General features: G+C 36.8%; 1 protein-coding gene across 4 annotated transcripts in view; it reads left to right on the top strand.

Moving 5' to 3' along the window:
- EPC2 (enhancer of polycomb homolog 2) overlaps positions 1-26,480 on the top strand; it is a 153,669-nt gene that overhangs the window by 78,081 nt on the left and 49,108 nt on the right. Inside the window, exon 2 of one of the 4 annotated variants that reach the window (XM_064287172.1) lies at positions 23,791-23,887. The exons of the other annotated variants lie outside the window; for them this stretch is intronic. The gene's annotated coding sequence lies outside the window, so the exon portion shown is untranslated. The remainder of the gene's footprint in view (positions 1-23,790; positions 23,888-26,480) is intronic. 4 annotated transcript variants of the gene reach the window in all.

Here is a 26,480-nt window from a genome sequence, read left to right as displayed (position 1 = left end):
TGTATACCTTTGCTCCCTTTGACAGTGCAAAGAATTTTTCATTACTGCTGTCATGGTTAGAAGTGTTTAATTTAGCTCCCGTCAGGTGTAGTGGGAAAAGTACTGATCTCTGTGAGTCAAGATCCTGAAAGCTGTCAAGGTTCTTAACCTTTCAGTTGCCTAACTGTAAGATAAGGTGTTTCTAGCTCTAAATTATGTAACTTTTGATTATTTGTGTTAATATGTAAATTAACGTTTGATCTTCACCCTAACTTGCCTTTTTTTTTTTTTTTTAATGTGATTCCAGTGGTAGTGTACTACAAAGAGGAAAGGGGGGAGGGGGAAGGAGAGAAGGATATTTGAAAGATGAGGAAAATATAAAAATGGATGCCAAGAGTAAGGAAATACTTCCTAAAAATGAGAACTATCCAAATTTTATTTTATGACATAGGCTTTGACTTTTAAATATTGCTTGAGTAACCATATTTGATTATGTAATTTTCCCCTGTACCTGCTGTTTTTTCCACCAAAACATGAGGAAAGGGAATTAAAAGTTTTTTTTAACCCCTGTGCCCCCTCTCGTTTTCTAGGGAAGAGTAACTGTCACGTAATTTGGGTAAAGCTAATTGAGTCTAGATCTCCCAGCACATCTTTGTTTATTCTAGTCTTCTTGACAAGTTGTACATACATTCGAAATGTCTTTAAAGACCCAGGAAGCTCTTATTCTGGATACATTCCCCCTACCCTCTTCATCCTTCTTTTGCTAGTACCTATCATATTATTTAAAAAAAAAAAAAAAAAAACCCAAGCCCATTGCTGTTGAGTCAATTCTGACTCATAGAGACCCTGTAGGACAAAGTAGAACTGCCGCATAAGGTTTAATGCATTATAGACTCTCAATGATGTATTTTGAACTTAAGAGAAAAATTCACTTATGAGGGAAGGACCCTGAAAGTATAGTAGTAAATATCATCTTCATCTTTACTGCCTTTATTGTTAAAAACCCAAAACCAGACTCATTGCCATGAGTCTATTCTGACTCATAGCGACCCTATAGGACAGAGTAGAACTGCCCCATAGTTTCCAAGGTGTGCCTGGTGGATTTGAACTGCTGACCTTTTTGGTTAGCATACGTAGCTCTTAACCAGTGCCCCACCAGGGTTTATTGTTTAGAGCCTCTTTAATTTATATGTCAGTTCTGACTCATAGCGACTCTACAGGACAGAGTAGAACTGACCCATAGGATTTCTGAGAAGCAGCTGGTAGATTTGAACAGCCATTCTTTTGGTTAGCAGCTGAGCTCTTAACCACTACACCACTAGGGCTCTATCCGTAAGGATAACAGCCTTGGAAACTCAGTGGTGCAGTTCTGCTCTGTCCTATAGGGTCACCATGAGTTGGAATCAACTTGATGGCAATGAGTTTGGTTTGGGGTTAACAAAAACTGAAAATAGTTTGTTTTTTTTTATATATATAATAAAAACATTTAAGATCAGAAGTTGTCAGTTTCGTTTATCCAATTGTGAAATTTTTAAATGTCTCAGTTTTGCTTTCTGTTGTGTTGCCATTCGTATTTGGAGGTGGGGTGTGTGTAAGGGCAGGTTTTTTGGTTTACTTTTCTTAATTTCAGAGTGAACATAATTATTAAAGAGAGATGTGGGAAAAGAAAGTATTTGAGGCAGATTTTGTCTCAGTGTAAGAAACAGCTGTCAAACAATACAGCTGTCAGCCTTCCTTAACTAGAAGTACTCAAGCTGGATCTGCCAGCCTTTTTTTATTGTATTGACTGTTAGGTTTTTGTTTAGTTGTTTTTAAAAAAGCAATAGACAACTTTATTGCATGACCTAAGATGGGAGGGAGGAAGATTTGCCCCTATGATCTTCATTTTATGCGACTCTAACTTCTTGCTCTCTGCTTGGCCGCTTGGCCACTTGGCCACACAGGCCAGGCCTTGAAGCTATGCTCTCAAGAAGCTTGCTGTACTCCTAGAGCACCACCTCCAGAAATTTTTATTTTTAATCTTTTTTTTTTTTTTTTTTTGGACTACTCTTTGTTGAAAATTTCTTCCTCAGAAGTAAGTTTTGCCCTTGTGACTTGGAAACAGTACATAGTGTGACTTGTACCACTGCTGTGTTTTGTATGTTGTTGATGGGCATGATGAAGTTTTTCACTAGGATCTTGTTGTAGCCAGCTCATTACTAGGTGCATTACAGGTCACACTGATGACCCTAGCTTTGCCCATTGTTTTAAAAGATGCCTCTCACTCTATGCTTGGTGGAAAGAGGAAATACAAAGCCCCATGGTCTTTGAATTTGTAATCTGCTGTGCTGTCCCTCTGCACGTTTTTAAAAATCAGGATACGTACATAGATGACCAATGTATAGAGCTTTCTCATCGTATGTTGATACTAATTATGTTTTCTGAACAACCATACCCAAATATGGTAGGAGCATTCCTACCCTTTGTTCCAGACAGCGTAGAGCCTGTTAGCAATCTGGACATCTGGTATTTCCATCTCCTTTGTGGTCAGTTTTTCAGATCTTTCGGTATGTAAGGTGCATATTCCATGGATGTGTTTGTGGATATTGGTAGTATATTCTCTACTCATTCTCTTTTTGATGGCAGAATGGCCTTTCTTTTTCTCTTTCTTTGCTAAGCCATTTTGCCTGGGACCTGTTAGGAAAGAAAGAACATCAGGGATTATTGCCGGGATTGTTTTAAAGGGGTTTGTTCTTTTGGAAGGGAGTTTGAATTGTACTCATCAGTAGCACACAGTGTCCATCAGTAGTAAAGTTTCCTTTCGAATAACTAAAATTCAGAAAGACTGTAACCTATGTATCCAAGTTAACCTCTTTACTGCAGATAACCCAAAGAAGGGTGACATACGTAGCCAGACTGCTCCTCTAAATCAGGAGACAGGAGAAACCTAAACTGAGTAAAAACTGAGTACGGTCAAGTAATTAAAAGAATACAGTATAACACTTTGTTGGAAGATGAACAAAAAGTGTTGTAAGTCCAGTGACCACAAGGTATGCCAGTGTGAGAAAAACCTTGATGGACACAAAATTCTATCCAAGTGTGTTTTGTAAGTAAGGGTAAATACTATTATCCTCAAAATGAGCGACTGTGAGGCCTCCAGGCCAAGGATTCTGCTTTTCATTTGTAGTACCTAGCTCTGGAAACCCTGGTGGTATAGTGGACAGCTCTTAACTAGTGGCAGGTTGCATTCTGCCTGGGCCCGCCTTAACAGCAGCCCCAGAGCTCTATTACAGTCTTTGTAGTCTCAGGGCCTACAAGCTAGCAATTCTATTCTATTATTTGTGTGCATGTTAGTATCTCCTCAGGTAGTAAGGCAGCCGTTCTGAGCCATCTTAGATAGCATTTTTGGTTTGTTTGGTCTCTGATAACAAAGTTACATAGATTTTGGTCACTTATTTTTCTCTAATAAGCCTGTTATTTTTTATTACACTTTTGCGTATAAAGGATTTTTTTAGGAATTCATATGTTAGAGCAGAAACATCTGTACTTTCTGATGATATTAATACAAGTCAAATTATAGTGATCAATTTTAAATATCAGTGAGTAGTTCTTTTTAATTTTTAATTCAATTCATAAAACAGATAAGTGGCTTCAGAAGCCCAGAAATGGATTTCCGGCCACATTCAGACCTGAGGTTTTCAGAACTGGACAATCATTAAGGATGGTTTCATTTTCAAAAAAACAACAGTGAATCTTTTGGCCTTAGCCCACATCCCTAAATGTATTTCAGACAGTATCTCTTGATAACCTGCCTTGTAGATTGTTTTCTTCGTGAATGGGTGATGTAGCCAAGAGGGAAATTTTGAAGTGGTGGTTTCTACCAGTCTTCATTTACCTTTCATACTCTCAATTTTTCAGAAACAATCCTTTTTTCCTTAGTGGCGTAGTAATAAAGAGGTACGGCTGCTAACTAAAAGGTTGGCAGTTCGAATCTACCAGGTGGTCCTTGGAAACCCTCTGGGGCAGTTCTGCCTTGTCCTATAGGGTCGCTAGATGGCAACAGGTTTGCGCTTCTTTTTTTCTTAATGTAGACCAGAGGCCAGTAAATTTTTTCTGTGGGCCAGATAGTAAATATTTTAGGCTCTGGGGACTATACGTGGTCTCTATCACATATTCTTCTCCATCTTCCTCCTCTTCTTCTGTGTTTTGTTTTTTATAACCCTGAAAATTGTAAAAAATGATTTTTTACATTTTTACGAACCTTACCAGAAACAAGCTGCAGGCTATTTTAACTAAACAATCCATTGGTGGCTTGCTTAGAATAATTTTCTTTTCTCAGGTGGATCAGACATATAGGAAAAGAAATCATTCTTGACATCATTGTTATTTAACAAGCACCTCTCCCCTGCCGTTTATAACTTTTTTGGTTTAAATTAGAATTGCATATGTATCGACCCGTGGAATAATAGAAATAATTATTTCTAAGTATAACTGTGACTGGATTATGGTTATTGCTTTTTTTTTTTTTTTTACTATGAGTAATTTGAAAGGTTTCCCTAGATTTCAGTGAAACCTTTGTGACTTCAAGTTTTATAAATCAAAGGCACATTGGGTACAAATCAGTCCTAAGAAATACAACAGAAATAGATGTGGCATCTCCTAAATGGGATGTGTTAGCCTTCAGAGAAAGACAGAAAAAAGCACTTTTTTATTTTATTTATTTATTTTTTGGCAATATACTGTTACAGTTTCTACTTGTTTGTTCATACTTCTTTAGTTAAATAAAAACTGTGATTGCTATATACTCCGATTATTAAGGGCATTAATTCTAAAAAGAGCTGTGAAGTTGCATTGTACTTTACTTTTACTTCCGCTAAATTACAGAATATTCTCAATCAACTAATGGAGTAGAGTTGAACAATAACAGCCTACCTTTATCCATCACTTACTCTGTAATTTTGTCTTTTCAAGAATGTTATTTATATAACTGGAATCTATAGCGTGTCTTCTTTGGGATTAACATTTTTTCACTTAGCATAATTCCCTTGGGGTCTGTTCATGTTATTACATATTTCGATAGTCTGATTCTTTTTATTGCTGAGACGAATATTCCGTGGCGTGGATGGACTCCAGTTTCTTTAACCATTCGTCTGTTAAAGGACATTTAGGTTGTTTCTGGGTTTTTTATTATGAATAAGCTGTTTTGAACATTTTGGTGCGTGTTTTCGATGTTTGTGTTTCATATATATGATTTTGTGTAACTGTATGTCAGTTTATAGATGGATATTTGGTGTTCTAATTTTTTGCTTTTATGAATAATGCTACGATGAATGCCCTTATACATGTCTCCTTGCCCACACGTGTGAAAACTTCTCTGTGATATAGGCATTAAAGTAGAATTGCTCAGTCTCATAGAAGGTGCATGTTTAACTTTACTAGATATTACAGAATTTCTCTCCAGACTAATTTTGACAGTTCATATTTTCACCAGGAGTGTGTGAGAGTTTTTTTTTTTAATTTTTATTGTAATTTAGGTGGAAGTTTACAAATCAATTCAGTCTCTCATACAAAAATTTATATACACCTTGCTATATATTCCTAGTTGCTCTCCCCCTAATAAGACAGCACACGCCTTCCTTCCACTCTCTATTTTTGTGTCCATTTGGCCAGGTTCTGACCACCTCTGCCCTCTCATCTCCCCTCCAGACAGGAGCTGCCCACATAGTCTCATGTGTTTACTTGATCCAAGAAGCTCACTCTTCACCAGGATCATTTTCAATCCCATAGTCCAGTCCAATCCCAAGAATTGGCTTTGGGAATAGCTCCTGTCTTGGGCTAACAGAAGATCTGGGAACCATGACCAAGTATGGTCTTTTTATGAGAATTTAGGATCTGCGTCCCGCTGCTCTCCTGCTCCCTCAGGGGTTCTCTGTTGTGTTCTCTGTCAGGGCAGTCATGGGTTGTAGCCGGGCACCATCTAGTTCTTCTGGTCTCATGCTGATGTAGTCTCTGATGTATGTGGCCCTTACTGTCTCTTGGGCTCGTAATTACCCTGCATCTTTGGTGTTCTTCATTCTCCTTTGGTCCAGGTGGGATGAGACCAGTTGATGCATCTTAGATAGCCACTCGCTAGCGTTTAAGACCCCAGACACCATTCTCCAAAGTGGGATGCAGAATGTTTTCTTAATAGATTTTATTATGCCAATTGACTTAGATGTCTTCTAAAACCATGGTCCCCAGACCCCTGCCCCTGCTACACTGGCCTTTGAAGCATTCAGTTTATTCAGGAAACTGCTTTGCTTTTGGTTTAGTCCAGCTGTGCTGACCTCTCCTGTATTATCTGTTATCTTTCCCTTCACCTAAAATAGTACTTATCTATTGTCTAATTAGTGAAAACCCCTCTCCCTCCCTCCCTCCCTCCCTCCCTCCCTCCCTCCCTCCACAGTCTCATAACCATCAAAGAATATTTTTCTTCTTGGTTTAAACTGTTTTTGAAGTTCTTACAATAGTGGTCTTATGCAATATTTGTCCTTTTGCATCTGACTAATTTCACTCAGCATAATGCCTTCCAGATTCCTCCATGTTATGAAATGTTTCATGGATTCATCATTGTTCTTTATTGACGTGTAGTAGTCCATTGTATAAATATACCATAATTTATTCATTCCTCCATTGATGGGCACCTTGGTTGCTTCCATTTTATTGTAAACATTGCTGCAGTGAACATGGGTGTGCATATATCTGTTTGTGTAGAGGCTCTTATTTCTCTAGGATATATTCCCAGGAGTGGAATTGCTGGATTGTATGGTAGTTCTATTTCTAGCTTTTTAAGGTAGCGCTAAATCAATTTCCAAAGTGGATGTACCATTTTACATTCCCCCCAGCAGCATATAAGTGTTCCAGTCTCTCTACAACCTCTCCAACATTTATTATTTTGTGTTTTTTGGATTAATGTCAGCCTTGTTGGAGTGAGGTGGAATCTCATTGAAGTTTTGATTTATGTTTCTCTAATGGCTAATGATCGTGAGCGTTTCCTCATGTTATCTGTTAGCTACCTGAACATCTTCTTTAGTGGAGTGTCTGTTCATATCCTTTGCCCATGTTTTAACTGGGTTATTTATCTTTTTGTAGTTGAGTGTTTGCAGTGTCACGTAGATTTTAGAGATCAGATGTCGATGGAAATGTCATAGCTAAAAACTTTTTCCCAGTCTGTAGGTCATCTTTTTAATCTTTTGGTGAAGTCTTTGGATGAGCATAGGTGTTTGATTTTTAGGAGCTCCGAGTTGTCTAGTTTCTCTTCTGCATTGTCAGTAATGTTTTATATACTGTTTGTGCCATGTATTGGGGCTCTAAGCATTGTCCCTATTTTTTCTTCCATGGTCTTTATTGTTTTAGATTTTATAATTAGGTCTTTGATCCATTTTGAGTTAGTTTTTATGCATGGTGTGAGGTATGGGTCTTGTTTCATTTTTTTGCAGATGAATATCCAGTTATGCCAGCACCATTTTTTAAAGAGACTGCCTTTTCCCCATTTAACTGACTTTGGGACTTTGTCAAATATCAGCTGCTCATATGTGGATGGATTTATGCATGGATTCTCAATTCTGTTCCATCGGTCTATGTATCTGTTGTTTTATCAGTACCAGGCTGTTTTAACTACTGTAGCGATATAACAGGTTATAAAATCAGGTAGAGCGAGGCCTCCCACTTTGTTCTTCTTTTTCAGTAATGCTTTACTTATCCGGGCCTCTTTCTCTTCCATAAGAAGTTGGTGATTTAATTCTGCATCTCATTAAAAAATATCTTTGGAATTCAAATCGGAATTGCATTCTACCTACAGATGGCTTTTGGTAGAATAGATGTTTTTACAATGTTAAGTCTTCCTATCCATGAGCAAGATACGTTTTTCGGCTTATGTAGGTCCCTTGGTTTCTTGCGGTAGTGTCTTGTAGTATTCTTTGTATAGGTCTTTTACGTCCCTGGTGAGATTTATTCCTAAGTGTTTTCTCTTCCTGCGGGCTATTGTAAATGGTATGAATTTGGTGATTTCCTGTTTGATGTTCTTTTATATATATATATATATGTATATGTATATATATATATATATATATATGTAATTTTTATTGTGCTTTAAGTGAAAGTTTACAAATCAAGTCAGTCTCTCACATAAAAACTTATGTACACCTTGCTATATACTCCCAATTACTCTCCCCCTAATGAGACAGTCTGCTCTCTCCCTCCACTCTCTCTTTTTATATCCATTTCGTCAGCTCCAACCCCCTCTACCCTCTCATCTACCCACCATGCAGGAGGTGCCAGCATAGTCTCAAGTGTCCACCTGATCCAAGAAGCTCACTCCTCACCAGCATCCCTCTACAACCCATTGTCCAGTCCAATCCATGTCTGGAGAGTTGGCTTCGGGAATGGTTCCTGTCCTGGGCCAACAGAGGGTCTGGGGGCCCTGACTACTGGGGTCCTTCTAGTCTCAGTCAGACTATTAAGTCTGGTCTTTTTAAAAGAATTTGGGGTCTGCATCCCACTGCTCTCCTGCTCCCTGTTGTGTTCCCTGTCAGGGCAGTCATCGATTGTAGCCGGGCACCATCTAGTTCTTCTGGTCTCCGGATGATGTAGTCGCTGTTTCATGTGGCCTGTTCTGTCTCTTGGGCTCGTAATCACCTTGTGTCCTTGGTGTTCTTCATTTTCCTTTGATCCAGGTGGGTTCAGACCAATTGATGCATCTTAGATGGCTGCTTGCTAGCATTTAAGACCCGAGACACCACTCTTCAAAGTGGGATGCAGAAAGTTTTCTTAATAGATTTTATTATGCCAGTTGACTTAGATGTCCCCTGAAATCATGGTCCCCAAACCCCTGCCCCTGCTACACTGGCCTTCGAAGCATTCAGTTTATTCAGGAAACTTCTTTGCTTTTGGTTTAGTCCAGCTGTGCTGACCTCCCCTGTATTGTCTCTTATCTTTCCCTTCACCTAAAGTAGTTCTTATCTGCTATCTAATTAGTGAATACCCCTCTCCCACCCTCCCTCCCTCCGTCTCCCCTCTCATAACCACAAAAGAATGTTTTCTTCTCAGTTTAAACTGTTTCTCAAGTTCTTATAATAGTGGTCTTATACAATATTTGTCCTTTTGCAACTGACTAATTTCACTCGGTGTAATGCCTTCCAGGTTCCTTCATGCTATGAAATGTTTCACAGATTCCTCACGGTTCTTTATCGATGCGTAGTATTCCAATGTGTGAATATACCATAATTTATTTATCCATTCATCCGTTGATGGGCACCTTGGTTGCTTCCATCTTTTTGCTATTGTAAACAGTGCTGCAGTAAACATGGGTGTGCATATATCTGTTCATGTAAAGGCTCTTATTTCTCTAGGATATATTCCCAGGAGTGGGATTGCTGGATCGTACGGTAGTTCTATTTCTAGCTTTTTAAGGAAGCAGCAGATCAATTTCAGAGGGGTTGTACCATTTGACATTCCCACCAGCAGTATAGAAGTGTTCCAATTTCTACACAGCCTCTCCAACATTTATTATTTTGTGTTTTTTTGGGCGAATGCCAGCCTTGTTGGAGTGAGATGAAATCTCATTGTAGTTTTGATCTGCATTTCTCTAATGACTAACGATCGTGAACATTTCCTCATGTATCTCTTAGCTACCTGAATGCCTTCTTTAGTGACGTGTCTGTTCATATTGTTTGCCCATTTTTTAATTGGGTTATTTATCTTTTTGTAGTTGAGTTTTTGTAGTATCATGTAGATTTTAGAGATCAGGCGCTGATCGAAAATGTCATAGCTAAAAACTTTTTTCCAGTCCGTAGGTAGTATTTTTAGTCTTTTGGTGAAGTCTTTGGATGAGCATAGGCTTTTGATTTTTAGGAGCTCCCAGTTATCTAGTTTTTCTTCTGCATTCTTGATAATGTTTTGTATACTGTATATGCCATGTATTAGGGCTCCTAACGTTGTCCCTGTTTTTTCTTCCATGATCTTTATCGTTTTAGATTTTATATTTAGGCCTTTGATCCATTTTGAGCTCATTTTTGTGCATGGAGTGAAGTACGGGTCTTGTTTCATTTTTTTGCAGATGGCACCATTTGTTAAAAAGACTGTCTTTTCCCCCATTTAACAGTTTTGGGGCCTTTGTCAAATACCAGCTGCTCATATGTGGATGGATTTATGTATGGATTCTCAATTCTGTTCCATTGGTCTATTTATCTGTTGTTATACCAGTATCAGGCTGTTTTGACTACTGTGGCAGTATAATAGGTTCTAAAATCAGGTAGAGTAAGGCCTCCCACTTTATTCTTCTTTTTCAGTAATGCCTTATTTATCCAGGGCCTCTTTCCCTTCCATATGAAGTTGGTGATTTGTTTCTCCATCTCATTAAAGAATGTCTTTAGAAGTTGGATCGGAATTGCATTAAATGTATAGATTGCTTTTGATAGATTAAACATTTTTATAATGTTAAGTCTTCCTATCCATGAGCAAGGTACGTTTTTCCACTTAAGTAAGTCTTTTTTGGTTTCTTGCAGAAGTGTACTGTAATTTTCTTTGTATAAGTGTTTTACATCTCTGGTAAGATTTATTCCTATGTATTTTGTCTTCTTGGAGGCAAATGTAATTGGCATTGATTTGGTGATTTCCTCTTCGATGTTCTTTTTGTTGCTGTGGAGGATCCCAGCTGATTTTTGTATGTTTTTCTTGTTTCCCAATACTCTGCTGAACTCTTCTATTAGTTTCAGTAGTTTTCTGGAGGATTCCTTAGGGTTTTCTGTGTATATGATCATGTCATCTGCAAATAAAGATACTTTTACTTTTTCCTTGCCAATCTGGATGGGCTTTTTTTCTTTATCTAGCCTAATTGCTCTGGCTAGGACCTTCAACACAATATTGAATAAGAGCAGTGATAAAGGGCATCCTTATCTGGTTCCCGATCTCAGTGGGAATGCATTCAGGCTCTCTCCATTTAGGGTGATGTTGGCTGTTGGCTTTTATTATGTTGAGAAATTTTCCTTCTATTCCTATTTTGCCGAAAGTTTTTATCATGAATAGGTGTTGAACTTTGTCAAATGGGTTTTCTGCATCAATTGATAAAATCATGTGATTCTTGTCTTTTGTTTTATTTATGTGGTGGATTACATTGTTTTTCTAATGTTGAACTACCCTGCATCCCACCACCACCCACTGCCGTCGAGTCGATTCCGACTCATAGCAACCCTATAGGACAGAGTAGAGCTGTCCCATGGAGTTTCCAAGGAGCGCCTGGCAGATTTGAACTGCTGACCTCTTGGTTAGCAGCTGTAGCACAGAACGAGTATACCACCAGGGTTTCCCATCCGTGCGTACCTAGTATGAATCCCTCTTAGTCACGGTGAATGACTTTTTTTTTTTTTGCTATGTTGTCAAATTCTATTGGCTAGAATTTTGTTGAGGATTTTTGCATCTAAGTTCATGAGGGATATAGGTCTGTGATTTTCTTTTTTGTGTGTGTGGTGCCTTTACCTGCTTTTGGTATCAGGGATATGCTGGCTTCACAGAATGAATTTGGGCGTATTCTGCCCTTTTCTATGCTCCAAAATACCTTTAGTAGTATTGGTGTTAACTCTTCCCTAAAAGCTTGGTAGAGCTCTGCAATGAAGCCATCCGGGCCAGAGGTTTTTTTTTTGTTTGGACTATTTTGATTACCTTTTCAGTCTCTTCTTTCGTTACAGGTTAATTTAGTTGTTCTACCTCTGTTTGTGTTAGTTTAACTAGGTAGTGTGTTTTTAGGAATTTATCCATTTCTTCTAGGTTTTCAAATTTGTTAGAGTAGAATTTTTCATAGTAATCTGATATGATTCTTTTAATTTCGTTTGGGCCTGTTGTAGTATCGCCCATCTCATTTCTTATTCAGGTTATTTGCTTCCTCTCCCTCTTTGTTTTTTTTTTTTTGGTCAGTTTTGCCAATGGTTTATCAATTTTGTTAATTTTTTCAAAGAACCAGCTTTTAGTCTTGTTAATTCTTTCAGTTGTTTTTCTGTTTTCTATTTCATTTGGTTCTGCTCTGGGTATTATTATTTGCTTTCTTCTGGTGCCTGAGAATTTCTTTTGTTGCTCTCTTTCTATTCAAGTTGTTGGAATAATTCTTTGATTTTGGCCCTTCTTTTTGTGTGTGTGCATTTATGGATATATATTGACCTCTGAGCACTGCTTTTGCTGTGTCCCAAAGGTTCTGATAGGAAGTGTTTTCATTCTCATTGGAGTTTATGAATTTCTTTATTCCATCCTTAATGTCTTCAGTTACCCAGTCATTTTCAAGCATGGTATTGTTCCGTTTCCAAGTGTTTGATTTCTTTGCCCTACTTTTTCTGTTACTGATTTCTATTGTTATGGCCTTATGGTCAGAGAAGATGCTTTGTAATATTTTGATGTTTTGGATTCTGCTAAGGCTTGCTTTATGACCTAATATGTGATCTATTATGGAGAATGTTCCATGTGCACCAGAAAAGAAAGTATACTTGGCTGGTATTGGGTACAGTGTTGTATATGTCTATGAGGTAAAGTTGGTTGGTTGATTGTGGCATTTAGACCTTCCATCTCTTTATTGAGCTTCTTTGTGGATGTTCTGTCCTTCACTGAAAGTGGTGTGTTGAAGTCTCCTACTGTAATTGTGACACTCGATGTCACTTTTCAATGCTATTAGTTTGTTTCATGTATCTTGCAGCCCTGTCATTGGGTGCATAAATATATAATATGATTTTATGCTCAAGGTATATTGTCCCTTTAATTATTATATAGTGTCCTTCCTTATCCTTTGTGGTGGATTTAACTTCAAAGTCTATTTTTGCAGAAATTAATATTGTCACCCCTGCTCTTTTCTGATTGTTGTTTGCTTGATTTATTTTTTTCCATCCTTTGAGTTTTAGTTTGTGTGTGTCTCTTACGGGCAGCGTATAGATGGATCGTGTTTTTTAATCCATTCTGCAACTCCCTGTCTCTTTATTGGTATATTTAGTCTATTTGCATTCAGCATAATTACGGGCAGGTATGACGGGCAGGTATGAGTTTTGATGTCTTTTTTTGTGTGTTGTTGACAGTTTCTTTTTCCCGCTTAATTTTTTGTGCCAAGTTGTTTATATATTGTCTTTTCCTCTTATTCATTGTTGATTTTGTTTCTGGGAGTCTCTCTTGTTTTCTTGTATTTTATTTTCATAAGTAGGATTGTTAGTCTCCTTTGTGGTTACCTTAGTATTTACCCCTATTTTTCTAAGTTTAAACCTAACTTTTATTTCTTTATATTGCCTTGTCTTCCTCTCCATGTGAAAGATCTGTACTACATTTCTTATTCCCTGTTTATTATTTTAATGTTGTCTTCTTTTACGTAATAACATCGCTGTTCCCTGTTTTGAGTGTTTTTTAATCTTGATTTATTTTTGTGATTTCTCTATCTGGGTTGACATCTGATTGTTCTGTCCAGCATTCTAGTCTTGGGTTGATATCTGATGTTATTGATTTTCTAACCAGAGAGCTCCCTTTAGTATTTCGGTTAGTTTTGGTTCGGTTTTTACAAATTCCCTAAGCTTCTCTTTATCTGGAAATGTGCTAATTTTGCCTTCATATTTGAGAGACAGTTTTGCTGGATGTATGATTCTTGGCTGGCAATTTTATGTAAAATCATCCCATTGCCTTTTTGCCTGCATGGTTTCTGCCAAGTACTCTGAGTTCATTCTTATTTACTCTACTCTGTAGGTGACTTTTTATTTATCCCTAAAAAAAATAAAAATTTATCCCTAGCTGCTCTTAAAATTCTCTTTATCTCTGGTTTGGCAAGTTTGATTATAAAGTGTCTTGGTGACTTTCTTTTAAGATCTACCTTATGTGGAATTTGATGAGCACCTTGATAGATATCTTCTCATGTTTCACGATGTCAGGGAAGTTTTCTGCCAACAAATCTTCAACGATTCTCTCTGTATTTTCTGTTATCCCTCCCTGTCCTAGTACTCCAATCACTCATAGGTTATTTCTCTTGATATAGTCCCACATGATTCTTAGGGTTTCTTCCTTTTTTTTAATTCTTCTATCTTATTTTTCTTCAAATATATTGGTACCAAGTGCTTTATCTTCAGAGTCACCAATTCTGCCTTCCACTTCCTCAGTTCTGCTCCTCTGAGTATCTATGGAGTTGTCTGATTCTGTGATTTTATTATCAATCTTCTGAATTTCTGATTGCCGTCTCTTTATGGATTCTTGCAGCTTTTGGAATTTTTCATTATGTTCTTGAATAACCTTTTTAATTTTTTGAACTGCTTTATTTGTATATTCCTTGGCTTGTTCTGCATACTGCCTGATCTCCTTCTGATGTCCTGAAGAGTTCTGTATATTAATCTTTTGTAGTCTGCATCTGGTAATTCCAGGAAGGCAACTTCATCCAGAAGATCCCTTGCTTTGTTTTAAGAGCTCGTTGACGTGATCGTGGTCTGCTGCTTTATGTGATTTGATATTGATTGTTGTCCCCCAGCCATCTATAAATTATTGTAGTAATTTATTTTAGGTTTGCTTACTGTATCCTAGCTTCTTGCTTTGTTTAGTTTTGATATGCCCATAGGTGGCTTGAGTAGGCTAGCTTGATTATTTTTGGCTTTGAAGCTTTGACGTCCTGTCACCGGATGGCTAGAGCTATTATCAGGTATATCAACCTAGGAGTCCATTCACTTGTTTGGATTCAGCTCAAGTGTCCAGGTAGCTGGTCATCAAGTGTGTGATACAGGCTCTGTCCTACAGTCTTAGAGAGGCAGGGGTGATTAGTGTAGGTACAGGTTTCTGGTTGCAGCAGGGTGTCACGCTCTGAACAAGGCACGGGGCTGACAACCATCCCCCAAGTGCCTGTGAGGAAAGCATGTCCCTTTTCCCTACAGCGCACTGGTGGGTGGGTTCACCAGATGGACCATGGGCACCCAATGCTTTTGATTATAAGGACTGGGAGTTATCAGTTATCCTTGGACCTCTGTCATGGGTGGCTGGGTGACCTGAGTGGCACCACCAGTTCTTCAGCTCCTGATGTGGTTAAGTGAGGACCCTGTTTAATAGGCAAAGCAGTGTCAACCATCAAATACCCATCTCTCCACTGCAGTGGTGAAACAGTTGCAGTCTGCCAACCAGGTCCTGTTCTTCTGAAATAGTTTGACACAGGTCTGTGCAGGAGGGAAAGGTATTTAGAGTCCATGACCATTTATGCTTGGACAAGAGCCACTTCTGTCCTGTCCCCAGGTTAGTGGAGCTACAAATTATCTTTTCCCCAACTGTGAATTTATTCCTTCTCCAAGGCGGAGAGAATGGCTCAGGGCACTCAGCAGGACCTATCTCAGGCCTGGGGAAATCAACAGCCACTGAAGCTGGCTTGGCAGAGGGTGCAGTAAAATACATGCAAGTACTTAGCTTTTGCTGAGAGCGCCGATCTTCTCTGGTTCCGGAGGTGTGAGTAGGCTGTGTGGCTGGCCGTGTCTCCCTGAGGAAACTGCAGCTGAAAGCTACCACCATCCTGCCGCAGCCATTCCCAGGAATGGTGACTGAGGGATCCCCGCAATTTAGGCCCTGCAACCCCTCTCTGCTTCTGAACCATCTCTCCCTCCCCCTGCCACTCAGTCCGTTTTCTTACTTTGCCTTTGATGTTCAGGGCTCGTAGCTTGTCATAAATATAATCATTTCACTTGTTTTTTGGGTCTTTGTTTTACGAAGGGTCACCGGAAGCGTTTGGCTACTCTGCCATCTTGGCCCCGCCTCCAGAGTTCTTGTTTTCTCATGTTTTTACCAACACTTGTAATTGTTAAACTTTATGATTTTTCTCAATCTGATTGTATAAAATGATAGTTGTTGATTTATCTTTTACAGATAACAAATGAGGTTAAATACCTTTTTATGTGAGCTGCCTCAGGCTTTCGTTCATTTTTCTTTGAGCGATTTTCTTAGTGATTTTTTTGAAGAGGTTCTTTATATATTCTAGATACTTACTTTTTAAAAACTTTTGTTTTGGAACATTTCCAAAAGCTGGGACTCATAGTAGCTATGGTCATAGTAGTATGCCACTGTTCATAGTAGCTAAAAGGTGGAAACAACCCACGTGCCCATCAACAGATGAATGGATAAGCAAAATGTGGTACACATACAAAGTAGAATATTATCCAGCCATAAAAAGGAATGAAATTCTGATACATGTCACAACTGGGATGAACCTTTAAAACATGCTAAGTGAAAGAAGTCAAACAAAAAGGACAAGTGACAAATATATGATTTCATTTAGATGTCTAGAATTGGCAAATTTATAGAGAAAGTAGAATAGTCGTTACTAGGGGCTACAGGGCAGGGAGAATGGGGAGTTACTGCTTAATGGGTATAGTTTGTTTGGGATAATGAAAGTGTTCTGGAAATAGACAATAGTGGTGGTTATTGAACATTGTGAATGTACTTAATGCCGTGAATTGTGCACTTAAAAATTATTAAAAGTATGTTTTACCATGGATTCCCTGAGTGGTGTGAACAGTTAATGTGCTTAACTACTGACCAAAAGGTTGGAGGTCCAAGTTCACTTAGAGGTGCCTTGGAAGAAAGGCCTGGCAATCTACATCTGAAAAATCAGTCTTTGAAAACCCTGTGCAAATTGTATACCTGAAAAGTGTTGAACTGGCAAGTGTTGTGTTGTTATATATATTTACAACAATTTAAAAAAGAAAAATATAACCCTATGTAGCACAGTTCTACTCTGACACACATGGAATTGCTGAGTTGGAATCAGTTCAACAGCTGGTATATTTTACCACAATAAAAAAAGCAGAAAGAATAATGTAATGAAATCCCATGTATTCATTACTCAATTTCAGTAATTACAAACACATGACCAATATTCTTCCTTTATACGTGCACCTATTTCTCCCACCCCCGTGATTTTGTGGTCAATCCAACATCATTTTCTCTGGGAATATTTCATTGTATAGCTCTAAAGGACAAGGACCTCCCTTTTTCAACATAATCACAATACCGTTATCATAACCACTCTTTAAAAGAAAAAACAGCATTTCTTTAATATCAAGTATTTAGTCCATGTACACATTTCTTGTCTGTCCTATAAATGTGAACTCTTTTAGCTCTTCTTTTTAAAAAAAAAAAAAAAAAAAGTGTTGGTTCTTTTGAATTGAGATCGAGGAAATAGAGCAGTTTGACTCACACAAGAACTCAGAATTGTTTTGAACTGGGATCCGGAAAACTTAGTATGTTGCAGTTGGTTAGTAAGTTTCTTAAGACTCTTAATTAATCAGGAATCAAGCACTTATTCTGCCTTTTCTAGGAACTGTACGCCAGGGTCTCTAAATAGTTGGGGCCGGGGGGAAGCTTCTCTTTATTGAAGTAGTTCAGCTAAAGCAAATGAAGAAGGAATGAAAAAATGTCACTATTTTGCAATCCCTAGTGAATAGGATCAAGCAAGGCAGTGATCATTAATAGTTGCTAACATCACAAAAGGAAAGACAACCAAAAATTATGTACTTTATGTCTGATGGGGATTAGTTTCTTAGTACCCTCCAAAGGTGAGTGAGTATGAGGGTATTTGTTTTAGAATCATTACGAATCATGGGTTTACATATATTTTTCTTGTGTTTCAATGCGTTGCATTATTATTGATACTCAGATTCACTCATTTTTCTGGTTAACTCCTGAGTCCTTTTGACATGACTCTACCAGAAAGCAAGGAAGGTGAGATGTTCCATGCTCACCTTGTACATTTTCTGGCCCAGATCTGAAATCAGTCATTTTCCAGCAAACCCTAATTCCTTTTAGTGGGAAATCATATTTAGAAACTACCATTTGGGCACTAGGGGTACTCATTATTAATGGGTTGACCGTTTGTTTCCGAGTTTTTTTCATGGTCCTGAGATGGGAAATACCTACTTTTAAATCTTTAAAGAAAATATGAGTTCATACTAACATTTCTTACTCAAGTTCAAGATTAACAAGGTTTAAGTTAACGTAATATACCTACAGCTGTCTTCCACGTCTAACTTATTAGTTCTCAGCAACATACACATAATGGCCATATGTGTTATCCCACATGACATACACAACAATCTTACAATCATTATGCCGACACTTCCACCAACAATATAATTACCGAATACAGGCTAAGGTTTTATTGTTTGTTGATTGATTAGTTTCTGCTTTTTATCTTTAGGCTATATTCTACTAGAAACGTATAGTCACTTTACTGTATTTTAAAGATACTTGAAATAGAAGCCAAATGAATAACTGAGTTTGTTCTATTTAGCTTTTATTTTTAGCAGTTTCTTTTCAGAATTTTATTTTGCTTCATAATTATGTAAAATATTTACATGGTTCCAAAGTCATATCTATAAAATGAGGTATAGTCAAAGAAGCCTAGTTGCTATCCCTGACCCCTCCCGTTCTGTTCTTTCCTTCTCCTTTATAGTTAACTCTTTCTTAAAATTTGTGACTTGGAATATAATCCTTTAGTCAAAAATCAATAAATAAACCAATGGAACAGGAAAAAAAAGGCTAAAAACACATGCTTATGGAAATTTAATATATGATCAAAGAGGCATTACAGATCAGTGGGGAAAGGATAGAAATATTTAATAAATAGTGCAAGGCAGTTGTTATCCATATGGAAAAAAAAAGAATAAATATGAACAGCAAATCTTTATCTTTTTATAAGAAAATACGTGAAGATACCTTTATGACCTAAAGGTGAACAATTGTTCAGTCAAAAAGCAGAAACTATAAAAGAGATTTATTAAAATTTAAAATTTCTATACAGCAGAACCCTTGCGGCGTAGTGGTCAAGTGCTGCCGCAGCTAACCAAAAAGGCCAGCAGTTTGAATCCACCGGCTGCTCCCTGGTAACTTTGTGGGCCGTTCTACTCTGTCTTGTAGGGTCGCTGTGACTTGTAATCGACTCTACAGCAATGGGTTTTTGTTTTGGTATACAACAAAAGACAAACAAAAACAACAGAGAGCGTAGGAGGAGATATGAACGTGTACTCCTTTTAGGCAATGTGGAGTACAGGGAAAATAGTATGGGCTTTGGATCCAACAAACCTAGGTTCCAATTCTGTTTAACGTGACCTGATGCAAATTAATTACATTTCTGTGTACGCAAAATGAAGATACAAATATGTTAATTTCATGGTTTTGTGAGGTTTAGAGGAAATGTATGTAAAACATACATTTAGGAATAGTAGGAACTGTATAAATAGTAACCATTGTTATAAATAAATAATAGTAATTTATAGTACTTACAAGCAACAGCTGCCTTTTATTAAGATTTTATTAAGCTTCTTAAAACTAACTGGAAATGTTTAGGGCTGCAAACAAATCAAAGAAAAAAGAAAGTTCTGTGTTAGAGAACCCATAAAAACCTTGAAATAAACATTATTGACCCTCATGGAAACTTACTTGCAAAGGGTGACATGTTTTAAATAGGCACTTTTGATTTCAGTGTTGGATATCACTCAATAACTAAAGTTTAAAAAAAAAAAAAGTAGACTTACTATAAGGATTTAAAATTGTTAGGATACTTGTGAACTGGAATTCTTAACATTTCATTTTTCTTCCTAGTTCCTACTATTCAGCTGTGGTCTTCCATGGCCATGTTGTAATAAATGGCGTCTTGTCATCTCTGCTACCATCATTAACTTTCTTACTGTCATAGTGTTTTGTTTTTTAGTTTTTATTTTGCTCATTATATTTTTATCAAGTAAATACCTATATCATTAGGTTTAATTTTTTTTTCCTAAAAAGGGCAGTCTCCACACTCCCAGAGCCTGCAACTTCAAATTCAAATCCTTTACTTTTTTTTTTTTATCTTTATATTTCTAAATAATGGACTTTTATTACTTTTTAAGAACTTTTTAAATGTTTTCTCTGGACTTTTTACTGTTTGAGATAATTTTATTTTCTCACTTCTTTTTCTTCTCTACTCAACACACTTTCCCTGCCCCATTTTTCTACTATACTTATTTTGTTAAATCAGCTTTCAGTGTATATTAACATTATGTAAATATTAACAGCTGAGCCAGTGTTACGTGATTACATTTTCTTATTTAGGTATTCATTTTCAAAGGAGATAATTTTCTTTATATTTGCTAAAAAACTACCTTTCATTAATTCACCCAAACTCTCCAGCAGAAGTATAACTCTCTTAATATGTTCAATCATTCAACTGATTTATCAGTTTCATTTCTTCTTGGACATTTTTTCTGGAGCCATTCATTTTTCTGCGGTACTCTGGACTGGTCGCTCATGTGTTTGCTGTGTGGTTGTCGCCCGTCGTCTTGGGAATTACCATGCTCCTTTCATGTTGGCCAGTTTCCTGGATTCCATGCTTTCTTCCTTTGAATTCACTCCTTCATTCTAGTGGAGCACGCCTTCTAGTGGCTTCCTCAGAAAGGAAGCACAGAAGGTGGATTTTTTTTTGAGGTCTTCCGTGTCTGAAATTTTTATTCTAACTTCATACTTGATTGATAATTTGAGTAAAGGATTTCAGGTTGGAAATCTTCATCCTTCAGGATTTTGAACATTGTCTTCTGATGTTCAGTGTTGCTTCTAATGTTATTCTTTATATTTTGCTCTTAAACAGTTAATTTTTTGTCATCCGTGTATTCCTTTTATATGTTATCCTGTTTCTGTTCTTGTTTCATCGATTCAATACCTGTCTCTCAGGAAATTTTTTTTGTCTTCCTCTTGCATTGTTTTTGTTTCCTGTGAGTTCTTTTTGTTTTGTTTTATTCTCTGTCTTTTCTCAAATATCTGGATTACTTTACGGCCCGTTTATATTTGAGCTGTGATAGTTATCGGTTGGTATTTTTTTGGAGATTTTTTTCCACAGAGAAATTCTTCCATCTCATTGCTGATGGTTGTTACAGTTAAACTGGAGAATGGGGACTGGGTAGGGAATGGCAGTGGTGGGAGGTTTTATGGTTCAATATGTAAACTTTCACATAATGTACTTGCTTCTTTGGTACTGAGCCTTATACTTGCCCTCTGCATACCTACTGCTCCAGAGTCTGTAGGCTGTGGATCAACCTTTCCACGTTAGCCCTTCAGTCTTTTACCATTTCTTGAGAAAGGTAGTTGCCTAGCTACCCTGGATGAGGTAAGGGGCTAATTATCCACGTAAAGGTTTTCAACCTGGCTTCCTATTTCCAGAAGTGCCCCTCTTCAGCTTTCCAGAGAGTACCTGTTTATTTCTCAACACTTAGGATGGGAAGAAGGAGTTTCCTGTTGCTTGTTGTCTTCACCCTCAACCCCAAGACATTTTACATTTCAGCTTTCTCTTGTCTGCTAATCTGAATATTTGATTGATAATTTCCATCTGCTCATTCTCTTTACCTCTGAGGATTTTTGCCATTTGGCGGGAGCCTGATAGAATTCCTTTGCTTTGTTGTAATGGGATTCCAGGAGGAGAAATAAATACTTATTTATTCTGCCTTATTTAACTAAGGTTGTCTCTCTGTTCAAATTTCTGATAGGGAATCTGACCCAGATATGCTTTAAGCACTGGACCATTTCATAGGTCACTGCTCACCTGTGGTTTGACTGTTCGAGGGTCAGTTGCTCATCTCTGATATAGTTCCTTGTGGGATGGAATATCACATGATGTCAGATATGGCTGAGCAGGGCCCAGGAACAGGCAGGCACAGTAATTAATAATTTTTATTATTGCAAAGCCTTGAATTTAGAGAATCTTTCAATTGGTTTACATTCAGTGTTAGATAATGCTTGTGCCACATGTGCTGTTGCATCCCAGTTTTATAAATAACTGGAGAAAGAGGATGAATGAAATAAACTCTGAGTGTTGAATATATATAGTCCTAGGAGCTATCTGATGGAGACCAATGTATAAAAGTTGAATATTCTGGAGTCTAAAAAGTATAGCCACTTATAAAATAAATTGTTAAGTATAGTTTACAATGTTGGGGCTGTAGGTGACCAAAAAATAAGATTCTTTCTCCTTTTCTATTTTGAAACTAATTGAGAAATAGACATACAAAATTTCAGATTTATTACTAATAAAAGTGGTATTAGAAGGACTTTCTAATATTTAACCCCTAAATTAAACACACTTACTTTCTATTGGCTAGTCATTGACAGAGCAGATCTCATCCTACAGGAGCAGATTCTGTCCCTGTGCTTACCACACAGTAGAGGACAGATAAAATACAGCCCATCCAAAGGAAGGAAGATCCAAGAGAAAATATGCACCCCAAAGGTATTGGATCAATCAGGTCCTCCTCTAAAGTTCACCAGTCAGTTCAATTCACTTCTTTGGCTGAGGAGAGAACGAAGGGATGGAGAGAAGGTGAAGGTGTTTTTCTTACACTTTTCCCTCCTGGAGAGTGGAGTGGAAACGTGGGTAGTAAATGTTTCCCCTTAACATACATTATGTAATAGGCATAATATCAAAGTCTCAGCAGCCAGTCCGTGCATATGTGCAGCTTTGAATTGTTTGCCACTCATTTTGCACCGCACTTTGTAAACCCTTTTTAATCCAAAAACTTCTTCCCATTTTTTGGTTGTGGGAAATTTTCTTTTATTATTTCTTCTGCTGGATTCTGTGTTTTTTCCTTCTATTAGTTGGCTGTGCCTATTAGTCATATGTGAATGTGGCCAAGTAAATGGCACTGTAGGGACTTTAAGGAACTTCGAAGGGTACTTTTAACTAGAATTAATATTGCTTTAATAGCTAATTTTAGATGGACTGTATATTTTCTAAGCTGGTGGTGTAATGGTGAAGAGCTATGCCTGCTAACCAAAAGGTCGGCAGTTCGAAACCACCAGGCGTTCCTTGGAAATCCTGTGGGGCAGTTAGTGCTCCTCTGTCCTATAGGGTCACTATGAGTTGGAATCAACTCGACAGTAGCGGGTTTGTTTTTTATTACCAGTCAATTTGTGAATGTCACTATGTATGCAAACTGTAGGTTATACTCACTTTCCTACCTACACAGAAGCTGGTGCATCTGTGCAATGTTGGCTGCCTGGAGGCTAGTAGAGAGAACTTTATATTCTACTTTCCTTCTGTTTCCTTTTTCTTTCTCATATTAATCATGCACACTCTTAAGTTCCCTCATCGTTTCTCTTTTATTGCTCAGTTAACCTTACCACAGGAAATCATCTACACATACACACAGACACATGTCCTTAATAACTTGTTCATTCTGTTGATCAGCTACACCAAGTCATTGTCATCTCTACTGCCTGCCTCTTCCCCTCTTTTTTGGGGAGAAGAGGATGTTTTATTTGTTTTGTTTGGTGTACTGCCTGTGAAATAACCCACTCCGTGTAAGATTTTTTTTTTTTTAATAGAAGAAAGCTTTCTGGATTTCAAAAATGAAGTGCCAGTAAACTTACAGAAAGCATTCTGTTTGTAGTTTCAGAGAATCTATTCATGTATGTATATGTTTTTTAATGCTATTTTTACTCAGCTTTTAGTATCCACTCTCTTTTCCTTAAGTGCTGTGCAGGGGGTATACAAGTACGAGTAAAATGATCACTGCTTTTAAGGGATTTGTCTTTTTTGTCTGGCAGAAGAGATGATAATTATAATATGAGGTAAAAAGAGGTACAGATAAAACACTTTAGGGGTTGGAGGGAATCTATAATGATTTAAGGGTCATTAAATTTATAATGATACTCTTTGTATAGTTCTTGAATGAAAAGAGAAATGGTAATAGTAGAATACTTACAGTTGTAGTGCAAGTCTTTGCCCTGGTTCTGATTTAACACATTGTCACATCTCCTATAAATTCTCACTGTTAATTTTTCTAAACTATTTCCCAGCTTTTCTTGCCCCTTCCCCTGCCTCACAAGCTGGGGTGCTGGCTTTTATAAGAATAGAATAAGAAGATAGAGCAGATAGGAGATGGAGGAACGAGAGGTGAGTAAGATTATGTAGGTGTGTGAAAGATGGTCATGTAAAACTTATACCTTGCCCTTGAACTTTTGAAACTTATTAACATAGAAATTCATATATTGGGCTAACTCAATACTTTTAAAGTCTCTCTTTCTCTGAAAAGTCTTTTAGTTGTATGAACTACCTGGTTTTATTGACTGTCTGTTGTTAGACTGTGACTAAAGGCAGATCATCGCACTGTCGTTTATGTGCTTTTACAAATACAACATCCTTTGTGGAAGGAAGAGTAAATTTTAGAAATCAGTAGAGTTTTGGGATCTACATCATTTCTTAATTGAGTTTGATACAGATTTGATTGACTTTTTAAAAGATTAATTGTGAATTATTAATAATCATGTGATAAAAACAATGCATACAAATAAGGAAGAAATAAATTATTTTCAGTAATAATTTAAAAGAATCAGCTTTTTAAAATTTGTGTGATTAGTTCACATATAGCTATAACTCCTTCGATTAACTTTATTGTGTAGTATGTGATACAAGTTAAATGCGATTTAAAAAATTTAAACCTTCAAATTTAAAATTTGTTGAGAGATAAAATACTACCTACCACATAGGGTGCTTGTGAAAATTAGTATGTATAAAGCACTTGGGACACTGCCTGGTCCATAGTAAGTGAGCAGTGCCTGGCCCATAAATGCTATATAAGTGTATAAGTGTTAATAATGTATTATTTTTGTTATTCTTATACAGTGGTGTAGTTTTTTTAATCAACCGGAGTACAGATTTTTGAGATATAATCATTGGCTTTATAATCAGTTATTTTTGCCTTTAAATATTTTAAGTCCATCATTATGTCTGTAGTAGGGGGCTGATTTTACTAAAATGGTACAGATATACACAGCTCATTAGTGTGTTATGAACTACCTTTAAGAATGTCTTGCTGAATCTGAGAATAACAGGACATTTTACAAGACATGAATATAGACTATTCATTTACACTTTGATAGACAAAAATTAAATAACCATCCTGTTAGTAACTGCTACCTCTTTGATTGCCTGGCACTAGATCTCATCATGTGATTTCAGCACATAAATTGCAGTATTTTTTCCCCCATTTTTATTTATATTTTAAGAATTAATTATTAAAGGAACACGGTCCCCTTATCCTGAAGTGGACAACTATTGCCAGTTCCTTGTGTATTCTTCTAAAATATTCTGTGCACTTACATGTATGTGTATGTAATCTTTGCCCTTTTTAAAAACAAGTCTTAGTGCACTATATACACTGTTCTGCACTTGAGCTTTTTGCACTTAATATTCTTTGGGATAGGTTTCATTACATTATCAGTATGATGTCATTCTTTTTCAGGGCTTCAGTGTATTCCGTTTATGTATAAACCTCATTTATTTAATTAATCCCCCATACATTGCTTATTTAACATTTTTTTGCTTCTTTAAACAATGTCACAGAAATTATCCTTGCGTGTATTTTTGTCTCTGTATGTCTGTAGAATAAATTCCTAGAATTAGAATTGCCAAATCGAAGAGCATATATATATTTTTAATTGTATTTTTTTGTTGTAGTTGAGAATATACATAGCAATTCAACAGTTTCTACATGTACCATCTAGTGACATTAAGTACATTCTTCCAGTTGTACAGCCATTCTCACCTTTTCCAAATTGTTCCCCCTGCCCCCACACCGTTAACATAAACTCACTTCCACCTAAGGGCAACTGTGATCTTTGGAGTTGCTGTTGTCAGTTTGATCCCATATAGATAGTTGAAAAGCATGTATTTTTAATTAAACTAAATACCAGTTTATAACCTCCTGCTCCAGTGTTTGGGAGGACTTCCTTCCCCTATTTGTTCGAAAATAGCATATTACCATATTTTGACCTTTGTTGAGCTGATGGAAGAAACAGATCTCATTATTATATTTGCATTTATTTAATTATGAATGAGCTTAAGCATTTTATTAATGTTTAAAAGTCATTGGTATTTCTTCTCCCATAAAATTCCTGTTTATATCCTTAGCCAATTTTTCAGTTGAGTTACTGGGTTTTTTCCTTAATAATTTATAAGAGATCTTTAAGAAAATCAGTCTTTTGTTTCTGAGTTACTTTTTTTATGAGTTACTTTTTTTTCTCAGTTTCTTGTCTTTTGACCTCGTTTATTAAATTTTCTGTATAGAATTTGTTAATTTTTATATAGCCAAATTAATATATTTTTGATCAGGTTTATGCCTTCTGAGTTTGTATCTACCTATACAAAAAATTTTACCCTGTATTTTCTTCTAGTACTTTTGTGGGTTTTATATTTTTATTACGAAATTTTGTCGAATACATCGTTTCTTGGTATTAGGAGTGAGGTAGGAATCCAGTTGTATTTGGATGTCTAGTCTTGTACCAGCAAACCCCCTGCCATTTTTTTTTCTTTAATAATCTGATTTAAAATGCCACTTACATCATCTACTGTGTAGATGAATTTATTTCTGAATTCTTGGTTTTGTTCCGTATATTCTCATTGTGGTACCAAACCACCACATTGGTATATATCAGCTCCTTAATAATTGCTACTTTATATTTTACATTTTATCATAAATTTATGCTTT

The sequence above is a fragment of the Loxodonta africana genome, chromosome 6 (assembly GCF_030014295.1).
Source record: "Loxodonta africana isolate mLoxAfr1 chromosome 6, mLoxAfr1.hap2, whole genome shotgun sequence".
Taxonomy (NCBI): Eukaryota; Metazoa; Chordata; class Mammalia; order Proboscidea; family Elephantidae; genus Loxodonta; species Loxodonta africana.
Note: the sequence above shows the minus strand (reverse complement) of the source record. Positions and strands in the feature narration are given on the sequence as shown.